This window comes from Channa argus, chromosome 9, assembly GCF_033026475.1.
Source record: "Channa argus isolate prfri chromosome 9, Channa argus male v1.0, whole genome shotgun sequence".
NCBI lineage: Eukaryota > Metazoa > Chordata > Actinopteri > Anabantiformes > Channidae > Channa > Channa argus.
In genome coordinates, this window is record NC_090205.1 from 11,171,549 (window position 1) to 11,184,615 (window position 13,067).

General features: G+C 41.0%; 1 protein-coding gene across 9 annotated transcripts in view; it reads left to right on the top strand.

Moving 5' to 3' along the window:
• The first annotated feature begins 3,945 nt into the window (after nt 1-3,945).
• The window catches only part of il1rapl1a (interleukin 1 receptor accessory protein-like 1a), a 146,740-nt gene continuing 137,618 nt past the window's right edge, over nt 3,946-13,067 (top strand). The window contains exons 1-2 of one of the 9 annotated variants that reach the window (XM_067516679.1): nt 3,947-4,687; nt 5,663-5,916. The gene's annotated coding sequence lies outside the window, so the exon portion shown is untranslated. Of the gene's footprint in view, nt 4,688-5,662; nt 5,917-13,067 lie in introns of all 9 variants that reach the window. The other 8 variants (XM_067516680.1, XM_067516677.1, XM_067516684.1 and 5 more) reach the window with 8 other exon arrangements.

Consider the following 13,067-nt stretch of genomic DNA (forward strand, 5'->3'; position numbering starts at 1 on the left):
AAACTTTATATTTTGATTGAAACAATGGACAAGTGTGTTAGCCAAGATAAACTATGATAAACCCACTGAACACAACCTGGCCTTCAACAAACACCACACACACACACGGCTAGCAACATAGGTAAGCATTTACTTGCATGTAAAGAGCCGGATATTTCCCACAGGAGTTAGTGGAAAGCAAAACAAAAACATGAGTGAACTGTGGACTTTTGTCAGGTGTCCAAATGTGTGTTTCCTGGATGAATAAATATTATTCACCATATTCACCAATATTTCAGTGTGCTGTTTACAATTTGCAATTAGTCAATACAGGTTATTATGTCTGAATCAGTTCTTAATAGATAAACTGTAATAACCCTTCATAATCACTCCCTTATAATCCAGCATAATCCAAATTTTTATTAGCATTCAGCGCTGGATTTGAATGTACTGAATCACACCCATTGTAGTGTGGAATACAGTCTTTAGTCAATTAAATTAACACTCCAAAAACTGTTCTAGAAGAAAGGAATAAACTGAGGACTTATGTGTTGGAGGCATTGTGGTACCCACTTATTGTATTTCACAAACCACGACATCTGTTGTAGTGCAGCCTGTGTCCTGGTAACGATTCAGGTTATTTTTTTGTACTTTCGATTGAACCAAGGCATAAATTGTTTCGTGCATCTCCATGCAAAGTCTGTTTATGTTTCTGCCAAAAGTGGGACATAAGATGTTAAATCAAGGTACTGCTTTTTGTAAGCAAACCTATTTGAACTTATTGAGAGCTTTTACATTGAGCTGTTAGTGTACTGTCAGAGAAGCTGCTGTGCTGAGCCATTTAGCAGAAGCAGACTGGACAATGCAGCAGCAGGGAAAAAAAGAAGCGTGGGAGTAAGATGTGATCGGGTCCTGTGATCTCCCAGCAGATTCTATGGCATCACTCATGCACCATTTATCTACTGAATATTTAGCAGTCTGCAGTGAGTTAGTGAGTGAGTGAGTTTTTTAAGAAGAATGAAGAGGTGGATTTATGTCATACCAGTCAGCCTCTATATTTTCTGCATGACGGATGATGGTCAGGTACCTACTCATACTGTGAAAAGAAAAATTGTGGAGGCAGATACTGTATGTCTGTGACGAGTTTCCTGAGCCCCGGGCAAGTGCAGTTATACAAGACAGCCCTCTACTTTTTCAATCCAGTTTACAGATGCCACAGAGCACACGGCGTAGCAGAACTGATTGGGAGTCTCATTTTAGAGTTGCATAAGTTGCAAATTGTAGCTTTAACTAACCTTTTTATTAGAATACTTTAACCTTCAAGTTATTATTACCTAATTATACTAGTTCCTTCACCACTAGTTATGTTTTTGCCATGATGGGAGATCACAGTCTTTCTTTTTTTTTATGTAGAAAATAAAAATGTCAGCCCACAGCTGTATAAAAGATGGTACAATGCATAAGAGCTTGTTTGCAGTCCAGCAGAAAGAAAGTTCACTCTTCCACTCAATTTTCGTCCTCAAGGACCAAATTCTACCCAGGAGCTGGAAGATGCCAACTTAGTATATGAGTAAAGTGGGACAAGACAAAGTGAATTAGTGACTTCCAGCTTCTGCATAACTGAACACATAGAATCCAGATGATAAGCAGTAGGTGGGTCAGAGATTGGTGGAAAACAAGCAGGGCAGCGATTCTTGAAGACCAGTGTTAAAAACTATTGCTCTAGATGATCAACAGACCATATTGTTGACAGTTTATTACTTCCTACTAAAGTATGTGTGAAAAAAAAAGTTTGTTGTTGAGAGTTGTATTTATGTACCTGTTGTAGTAAGCAATGCAGATAATGAACGTTTTATTAACAAATAATTCGTCATTGCAAAACTAGTACAAAAAACAGTAGAGCAGTTAGTGTGCATGAAAACTCACTTCTGTCTCGAGCCTTCATCTTTAGTTTTATGTGTTCAGAGATTGCAGCAGAGTAAAGTCAATTTTCAAACAGTAATAGCGTGAATAAATAGAACATATCTGCTCAATACATATTGCTCATGAGGCAAAATAGGAGTTGAATGAATAATAGAAATGAATCATTCGCTATTGTTTTTGTACCTGCGCACCCACACAGGTGTCGGCACTTGTTGTCGCTGACTGGACTTATGCTCAGGCTGAAGGTGGTGGTTGTGAAATCGGTGATGGAGCCGGACTTCATAAGATATCAAAAAAAGGTGTAATTTGTTCCACCTTAACAGCAGCATGAAAATAACAGGTTTCAGTGAGGTGTCAGTCAAGCAAAGTCTACGCATTGTAGCTCCGCACCTACACAGTCGTGAGAAGAGCTCTAATCAGCCTAAATATTTAAATAACCTGTGTGGGCTATGCTCCGATTAGGACTTCTATTCAAAAACTGAAATTGTTCTTTTTCAGTAGGGATGAAGCTGAAAGTTACAACAATTTACGAAAAATTGGGATAATAACATTATAGATTTGTAAACCTGTCAGTATTTACAATGACAGGGAGAAAAAAGTTTGCTGAAAATATCAGACATGCTCCTTTTCTTAGCCAGCTGGAGGGGCGGGTGTCGGCGTCTGTGTTTGATTGACAGCAGCTGTTGGGCCGAGCCCATGTACCAGTGTTGTGTCACTACCAATATGTCTACCCCCTCCTAGAACCTAACACTGACTCAGACTCCAACCCCTCATCTCTCTCATACACAGCCATAACCTCACCTATAAGTGCAGAAAGTGGCTGTTTTTCCCCTTTAAAGTAACCACTTAGGGAGACGCAGTAACCTCAAAGAAGGAACCACAGAAGTCCCAGGACCACAAGTGTGTTGCTGGGAATGTGTGCAAACATAAGAAAAACACCAGGTTCTAACTGGACTGAAGTGACATATTTCACATATGTTTACATGCTGTGTAATGTGCTGCAGCTGCAGACTGATGTTTGCAGTTTTTCCCTGAATATTTGTTTGTGGGCTTGTTCGTCTATCGTAGGTGCAGGAAAAGACCTGTGTTCGTGTTTGTAGGATAGAAAAGAAGGTAGTGTGTGTGACTCTTATGTGGTTTTTGTGTTGTGTCAGTTGGGTATCTGCCTGTGACACTTCTGTGATGCTACGGCTTTATGCTTAGATTTGACTGTGACAAGTTTTCCAAATGTTCACTAGAAAGTGAAATTAATACAAAAACTAACCAAGACTATGTATATAAAAGGCATATGTAGTTTCTTTTATCTGAAAGAAGCCAAAAGAATTGAATTTTAGCTGCTATAAAATATTGGACCTAGATGAGTGAAAAGAGCAGCTGGTGACTTAACACAGTTGTGATCAGTTCTTTACATTCACGACCTACAACTGCTTTAAATTACTTGAAGTCATGTGATGGGCTTTTAGCAGAACTGAAATGCAAGCTTCCAATGTGAGCTGTGTTCTTTGGCTAACTGGCTCAGTGCGTGACAAATGGGCTCACATTTAGTCCAGTTTAAAGAATCCAGGCCACGCTGTTTGCTTTGATCACCGGCTAAACTGCAGGACAGTGTTCAGTGGCTGTATTTCCATATGCTCGTTATGTCAGTTGCCTTTGTGTTGTGCTTTCTGTCACAGCTGCAGACGTGTTGATGTGAGAATCCCCCTGTTTCACTTTTATTCTTATTCTTATCCTTTACTCTTATCCTTTTTTTTTTGTTTTTTTTGAACCGCAGCAGTGAAACAATTTAAACGGAACAACCATTTAAACTTGTCGCGCACTGGGTCATTTAATTCGCACGGACATTTAACACGAATAAGACTTATATTTTAGACTTTATTTCAACCTCGTCTGTCATATGAAGCTGGGACATCAGCACTATGCGGCACCAGCTGTGTTACGTTCAATCATTTTAAGCCGGTTCCCTCTTTTCTCTCTCTCACTTTCTTGCCCTCACCCCAGCTTCCCTCTTCCAACAAGTGACACGCTCCTTCTGCCCATCTCGTTTTGTTCAGCACTGAAGCTTTGAGTTATAGATATCTGCTGGAACCCCCTCCCCTCCCCTCACCCTGTCCATTTCACTGCTTAATCGATGGAAATGACTGAGTGCAGGTGCAGCCGCGGCGTGTGATCGAGCCAGCAGGGGACGTGTGTGGTGCACTAGGACCGGGGAGAGATCCTTCTTGTCGTGTACATTGCAACTACAGAGCGCAGCAGTGGAGGAAACCCCCATCGGATCTGGCCATTATATCCATACATTTCGGGGATCGAACCGACCAGTGCGTCTGGGCTGGTCAAACCCCCAGGAGAGGAGAAGTAATTGAGCTCGATTTACGCAAAAGTCAGCTGTCAGCTTTTTTTTTTTTTTTTTGGTGGGGGGTGGACATCATTTCGCTTCTTCACCCCCACTCCGTATGATATGTATATATTTTTTATTGATTGCAGTAGTATATTTTCCTTTTTCATCTCTACCCATCACCGTTTTATTTCAGGCGCGCAAAGTCACATCTGCGTAGGAGAGCGCTTGGCGCACTTCTTCTCCAAAAGACAGACAAGATCTCCATTATTCTGTTTGGATTTAAACCGGACGATTGGCTGAATGGGTGACCTCGCTGAAACACAGACTATCACTGGCTTGCACCCATTTTATGGAAACGTGTTTTCTCTATTGACCTGGAGTTGTGATGTCCAGAGACTTCCCCACTGACTGACAAACGGCGTTGTACCATTTTGGAATCGCGTTGGTAAGGTAGGCCAGTTCTCTTCTTGGTTTGCCGACATAACATGTTTTTTTCTAAACATTTGATAAACTTTGCAGACCACAATTTAACTGGTTCTTTGACTGTTACGGTGTTGAACACATCGCCCATGGCTCTCGGTTTCTGTCGGACAGTTGCAGCACTTATTCTAGAAAATACACGGTGGTGGAGCTGTAAAGGCTCCGAGACACTTAAATCATTTAAGGAGAAGTTTAGCAGCTGCCACTGTTGCAGCAATGAATAATAAATTGAATATAATTTATTGGACATTACTAAATAGCTTGATTATCGAGATTTGCCGCAGTGTGAGAAGGAATCTCGTCTTTTTGGACGGATACCCCTATTTTGTATATTTGGCTCAAGATTTGTTTCCTCATGAGCGCAATCATGGAGATGCCGGAAAAGCCCTCTGCAGTGCAGTCTCACACACCGGCCCGCCGGGCTCGCTGGAGCTCAATAAGGAGAGGATTTAGATAAAGGTGTAAACGAAGCGGTAGCTTTCCCCGAAGGCAGTCTACCAGTAAGGCCTATTATATGCACAATCCGGACTTTATGCGGGGGATATGGGTTGCTGCTTGTACTGAGGCAGCGTTTTAACAATAAATTACTTTTATAATGGTTGCACCACAAAAAATAACTAAGAATGGCCCCATTCCCTCTGCTTGAGTGTGTTTGTGTGTGTGTGTGTGTGTGTGTGTGTGTGTGTGTGTCACGTGCGCGCACACACACTGAGTGAGTTTAAATTGCATGTGCGTGGAAGTGCGTCACTGTAGTTACAGTCTAAATTGGAGACGCAGACTGTGTGAGATGCCAAAACTCGCGCACACTCTGTCTTCTTTTTAATGGCTCCCACAAAGCATATTCGTATCATTACGGCCATTTAGCTGTATTGGTGTGACAGCTCTATTCTTCCACAGCTTGCTGTCTAACAGTCTTGCGCCTCTTGCTATTTTGACCTACTGTAGGAGTTTCCCATGGGGACAAACATCACGGTCCCTTGGGTGGAACCGCACGAATACCGACGCATAATGCTGGAATCTGACTGGTGATTGATGATGATCCTTTTTATGGCAGTGTGTCTGGATCAGAAATGCTGGAGCTCATTTTCCCATGTTATGTTTGCTCGACTCAGCTGAAAGTCTTTTGAAGAGAGATTGTTGGTGGTCTGATTGTCGGTCCCTGGATGTTGGGCTCATCTTGAGCGCATGCTTGTGCCAAGGTAGGGTCTCTCTCTTTCTCTTTGTTTCTTTCTATAAAGCGCTCATTCATCCTCTCACACACTGTTAATCCTCAAACAAAGGTTTAAAATTGTGGGGACAAGCTAAAATGCCGCCTTCCTTTCTTTCAGTATATTTCTTTCAAACTAAAATTTGTCACAAGACGACAGAGAGACATGCACCCAGGCTATATACTATCAATTGCTTGAAAACTAAAAACATCCACACTGCTGGGTGGCTGGTTTCTCAGTGAGAAGACACCAAGCTCAGGCCCATATACTTTTAACCAGAGCAGAAAGTGCTTTTTAATTTCTCAGGTGACCTATATCTATTTGTGCTGGCAGAGACAACGTGCCAGAGGCCAGTGGGAGGTGAGCCACATTTCCAATTCACGTTTTTCACCAGAAGAAAATGTCTCAGTGTCACTCTGGATTTTTTGGTGTAATTTTTCATGAGCACGAGGCCTTGTATTAATGAATTCATAAAGTCACTTCTGTCTGATGTTACAAAGTGCAGCAGATAAAACTGGCAGGCCATCGCTGCTGCAAGCAGCGCCTCATCATAGGGAAGATGACAGGAACTGTCCATGGTGCTGAAACAGACAGCTCCTTTGTTCAACTCTGGGCTGATTTTGTAAGTTGAAATATTTGATGGCTGCAGTAACTCTGTTTGGCTTTAGCTACATTTCTATTTAAATACTTTAACAGCTAGTGACTCACATGTTCATATGGGATTAGTGTGGCTTCATAAGAAGTGCTGAGTCTTTGTAATGAGCCAATTAAAGCACATTTAAAGAAGCCTGAACGTCGATAAGTGCTGCCTAAAAGTACTGTGAGTTCCTAATAACACAAATTCTATTTTCTGCTAATATCTTTTATACATATTAAATTGACACAGGTCGTTGTTGCGCTGCTTATGGTATACTGACACATTCAGTCGTATATCCTGTGCCTATACCCTGTTTTTCCCTTTAGCTTTTTACAACAGATGCAACAGATTAACACAGTACAAGGAGTACAAGTACTATTATAAAGAGAACTGTAATATCTCGAGGACCATGTGAGCCTTTGGTATTTAGCATATAATGTTTAGATGAAAGAAATCATTCGTCCTTAGGCTTTTATGATTGAAATGCATGGTAATTCGATTTCAGAATACATTTTCTCGTTAGGTGTAAGGTGTGCAAAACATGCATGTAACGTGCAATACACAGTAAAATATGACATGAAATATAAAGCCTGTGAAAGGCAGTGTTGGGATTTTGTCTGTTTTTCCATTAATGAATTCAGGGATTCTCTCCTTTGTGTCATTCCACAAATCAAACTCACTGTTACTTTTTTAAAATGTGCCTTAGAGTGAAGTGCCATTGAGACACATTTGAAAAACTGATGATTGAGCACACTAAAAAGCATATCACCTGCTGCAGATTCTGTGCTTTTATAATGGACACCATGCCTGCTTCCAGGCCTGCGATAAAAACGCTTTGGGAACCTATATACAGCCCAAGTGAAAATCTGATTAATCTTATGGGGGGCCAGGATATTTATGTCTCTATTGTGTTTCTGTGATCACTTTTGCCCATATCTGTATGCACGACCCAGTGTGTATAAAACTTTACATGATAACACTGCACATTTAACCTATACCTGGCTGTCTAAGCTGCTCTGTGTCCTCTGGAACCAAAGCAGTGTGATATGTTTATGTGTTAATGGTCATCTAGTAAGCAGGCAGAACTGGTTGAGCTGTCCTGGTCTAATTCTTTGTTGTAATGAACGATGTGTGTGTGTTTGTCCCTAACGTTGATTGAATTAAGCCACCCCACAGACCCACTGCTTTCCCAAGGAGCTCTCAAAGGCGATCCTGCAGTGAAGTGTATCAATAAGCGGGTGGATGGAGTGTAAGTGGTACTGTTACTGCGGGCAGACAGCCGGCGATGAGGAGGGGGGACATGCTTAGGGAGAGCCCCGCTGATCACACAGCAGATTGGGAGCCCTTGGTGCTAGCGTCTGTCGGTCCCTGCCGCGGGGGTGGGGGAGAGGGTGGAGCCACACAGAGCAATTGGGCCAATACACTGGGTCAAGCTCAGTGCAGCTTCCTTACTGAAATAGCCCAGTGTCGCTTTAAGTTTTGTTCTTTTTTGCTTTTTACTATTAGGAACTTTTCACTTCATCTTGGATCTGTGTACCCCGACCGAGTCTTTGCCATTTAGGTCTTTTGTGATTTCAGTAGATCTGTGATCCGGTGTCAGATGTGGTTGTTTTAAAACAGTGAATTGAGTGACTGCAGCGTTTTGATGGCTTTGTTCTGAAGGCTGGTTGCTTTGACGTAGACCCCCAGGAGGCCACTGGCAGCTGAGCTCCCACTGTGGCAGATTGATATTTGTAATTTAAGGGAAGCTGTCACACAGCATCCTCCAGATGGAGAGTGCCGTGGAGGCATGCAGTCGATTAAACATGGTTTGTTTAGAAATAATCATTTTGATATGGGAGCTGAAGATTCATTTAAGGCATATTGGCTCAAAGGTTCAAAATGCTCCATTATGCATAGACACATTCAATAGTTTGTTAACGTGCAAATGAAAGAATACAGAATGAGGTCAGGAAATGGAGGCTTTCAGCCCGTCTGCCTCTCAGATCACAGCAGAAGGGATAGGTCAGTGATTTGTGTCCCTGTTGCAGAAAAGGTTGAGGATAGGTTGCGGTTGAGAGCTAATTCATCAACTCACTCACTGGTATGAGTACACAGGCAAACACACAGACAAACACACACATTCAGATGCACATTGTTTTCATTGCTGAACTATTGGAATTGATATTGGGAGGAGGGTCATGTTTTAAAAGACTATCTCCTACTTGTCACATTGATTGACAATAAAGGAACAATAAACAGCACAGGGAGAATACCACTTGATAAACAGCCCTTTAAAAGAAGCAAACACGCAATAAATCAGGTTTCCATCTCACAAATTAGCACAATAGGTTCGCAGCCCTTCAAGCTTGAACGCTTAAGACCATTTGCTTTAATGGCAGGTTTGTATAATAGTTAAACCCTTTGATAGCACATAGATGAAGAGGTTAAGGGGCAGGGGTGGTTTTCTTTGCACTGTATAATGACTTGTCTTTGCAGATTGGCTAACTAGGAGTGAAACATACATTGGGTTTTTATTTTTTATTTTTTGACTGCATCCTTTGTAAAATGTTTGTTTGGTCATGTTAGCTCCATAGCACACACTTGTCAGTGAGTCAAGTATCAAATTGTGTGAGAATGGGATGGTGAAATACGAATGGCCTAGTTTAGTTTGGAACTTTAATGCTGTTTTTGGCATAGCAGGGAGCGACAAGAAAATTTACAGCACAGGGATCAAGTAGCCCTACTTGGGCCTTTTTTTTTGGCTTATATATGTTCACAGCTCAGTGGTGTTTTCAGACTAGCTGTAGCTTTATCGGTAGTTACCATAGTCTAGTCACACTTAAAGAGACACTACACCTGAAATGTAATTTTTTTTTTTAACTCCCTTAACCCCCTTCCCATAAGCATGACATAGACCAGACTCCAGGGTCTTTTACTGCTGACATCGATAGCAACAGTCATCAGAGAAGCAAAGAGTACATTGTGGGTATATCTCATTGTTTGGTGTGAGACATTTGTCTAACTTATGTCTCTCTGTCCATAGTACATTGTGCACTTTTTTTCAGAAAACTTCGCTTCTGTCTTCAACTGATCCTTGACAGCTGTTGATGTGGTAAACAAACTTCGGAGCTGTCAAAGTCACTTACATGGGCCTGGTCTTTTAATGCAAGTGACTTGAAAGAGTAACCTGTCAACAGTTACAGTAATTAGACAAAAGTAGAGTTGATTTTTCTCAATTTAGAATCACTTTGCTCACCAAGTAAAACTCTCCTTTATGTATAGACATATATATGCATATATGCAGGGATTTCATGCATAATGGCCAGTGTGTCTAAAGCAATGATAGAAGGAGAACAGAAAGAAAATAGAGGTTAAAGAATGGGGAAAAGCAAGCCAGATGAACAGTGCAGTTAGTGAGGGGTTTAGAAAACGTGATGAATTAAACAAAGTTCCTAACTTTTTTCATTCGTTATATAATTGGAGTTCTTATTTGATCCAAAGGCTTTCAATCAGTTTCCAGTTCAAAATAGCAAGATTTACCTAAAAGAGATTAATATGAGCACACTGAGGGGACTCTGGACGTCAGTATGTACTTCACTTCTCTAGTACTTTAATATGTGATATTTATAATTGCAAATAATTGCACAAAAAGGAGGCTGTTCCCAATGAAAACGAGCAGAGGTCTTTTCAGTATAATTACAAAAATACCGTGTTTATTTTACGTGTTTACTGATTATGCCCTCTAGTGCCCATAGTAAGTAGTGTGTGATATTACCAATGAATAACAAGTCTGAAGAGGGAAGTCAGAGTAGACACATAGTCAAGCGAAAAGTTTAATTTTAACTCTTTAATTTTTAAGTCATTTTATGTTTTTTACCAACAATCAACACATGATCGTTCAAATACGATGGTGTGTGAAAGTTTGTAAACCCTTTGGAATCTCTTTTGGTCCTAAAACTAAATAAAAGGAAATAAAACTTACAGTATTTCTTTATTTAGTGTGGAAAATTATCCATGTTAAACATTTTTGTGTGGCAAATGTCAGCCTGTATGATTATCAGTTCATTTTATGGAGCAATTTGACTCAGTTGACCCAATTTGATTCGATGGCTATGTCTAATTTAAATAGGAGAAATCAGGGTCTTTACTGCTAAAGTCAGTTTATGACAACACGGGTTTGTAGAAGTACGTTATGGCTTGAACCTAGGAGATTTTTGAACCTTAGAAGAGTTCTAAGGGTTTAAAAAAGACACCACCATGAAACATGGACCTGCGCTGCTGCCACTAGTGCAGGATGACTTCCCATCCTTGCAGGAGTTGTACAAGCAAATTTGACAGGAGAATGTCAAAGCATCCATCTGTGAACTGAAGCTCAACAGAAAGTGGATCATGCAGCAAGACAACAACCCTAAACAAGCTGGTTGTTCTACCAAAGACTGGCTCAAACAGAATAAATACAGTATAATGTTTTGGAATGGCCAAGTCGAAGTCCTGACTTTAATCCTATAGCAATAATGTGAAAGGATCCAAGGTAGACAGTTTATGCAAGGAAGCTGACCAACATCCCTCCAAGCTGATGCGCAGTTACTGGAAACATATGTTGTCTTTACCTAGTTTTAGGAAAATCTGATCATGTTTGTTCAGAAATTATATTAAGAAATTAAATTAAGAAAATGGTTTCAAATGCCACGGTAGTTATTTTAACCCAGTTGATGATTTCCGTATCTCCACCTCCTTCAGTTTGTGTTTAAATGTACCCATTGGCCACAGTGGGCGACTTGTTGATCCAAACACAACCAATTCTAAATTACAACATTTTTTAAACATCATATCTACTAATATTTGTCCTGTCTTGGTAACACAGAAAAAAAAAACACTTTTACTGTGTTTAAATGTATTTTAATAAACAAATCATGTTTTTTGTCATTACATTTCTAAGATCTTTTCCAGCTCTGTGGCCTCTTCTGCTGTTAAAGTAAGTGAAAATGACAGGAGAAAAAAACTGGACAGGGTTGATTATTTCTCACAGGGTCATATCTGGTGCGGGAACAAGTTTGAATAGATCTTCTGACCTTATCCTATTAGGTTTCTCTCTTACTGTTCACATTAAGGCTACCATCAGCCCTGTCATAAAACAGGGAGGCTAGACCACACCAGCAGTAATGGAATCACTGTCTCAGCTGTCACTTTGCATTGGTTCTGGGAAAATCTTGCCAGTATCCCATGGGCAAGCGTAAAAAATGAGATATGAAGAGTCCCAACACATGTGCCCATTCAGTACACACAAATGAAAAGTGCAGGCATGTAAAAAAGAGAAATGCAGCCTTCTTCTTTTGTCTTGCTCTGTGACACACAAACTCCTACACAAGATTAGTCTATGAAAATTACCTTGTCTTACAGGAGGAAAATGCATTTAAAGGTGTAATTTAATCACTTTCAGTTTTTGTAGAATTACTGTGGAAAGTGAATCACACTTACAGCATTCCTTGGAGATGTATGGTAGAAGTTGAAACTCTGTGTGCTGGCAGTTACTTGTGAGGAAGTTGTCAGAATTTTCAAGATCAAATTTGCTCACCACAGTGAAATTGTAGGCCCTGATCTCTCAGTGGACTGGACCAGAAAAAAAGAGACAGAAAGAGGAGGGACTTTATCTCAATTTTCGGCTGCTTGACTTGTCAACTTGTCTTTGAAATCCAGTCAGATGGCCCCAGCTCTGAGCTATAAAAAAGGAAATACAAAAACTCAGACGAGGTCATCTGAGAATTGGCAAGGGAGACGCAGAGAAACAATAAGAGGAAAGAAGGGAATGCAAGGTGTTTCTACTGTTTCCTAAAGCTAAAACCCCCCTCGTTTTTTTAGCTGCAGAGTCCTGTGTTATGGTGCAATGAGTCCCAACGGAGTAGGGACTGTGATAAATATTGTGCTGTTGGGAACAGTTCGAACGTAGGCTTACATTGTGTACAGGATGCTGGCTGTTGGTCGCTAATGAGTGGGTACCAAATCCAACTGTTAAAAGCCTTTAAACACTCATCCAATCAAGCACAGGGAGAGGCGCATACACACATGGCAAGAACAGGAAGAGGAAGAGCTAAAATCAAAAATTCTTGGATACTGATACTGACAGTAAAGCACAAACAAGGCAAACTACTTTTTTATTAAGTAGTATAATGGATGCCCATTATGTGTAAACGTCTCCCTTTGTTAGAGCTGTGACATTGCAGTGTGTCTGTTGAAGGTCAGTGACATCTATGTGTCTGTTCATCTTGCATATTGTGTGTGTGTGTGTGCACGTGTCTGTGCCTGTGCACACTGATCTGACACACAGGCCCAGTCAGTCCTGTTCTTGGCTCCAGCAGTGATCTGGCACTCCTCCTGGTCCTGCAGCTTCTGCCATCCCTCCCTCTTTTCCACCCTCTCTCTCTTTCTGTCTCTCTGTCTCTCTCTCTCTCTCTCTCTCTCTCCCTCTCTCCCCCCTTTCCTGCTGCTGCCTCTCCTCATTTCTCCTCCCACCCTCCTTCCATCC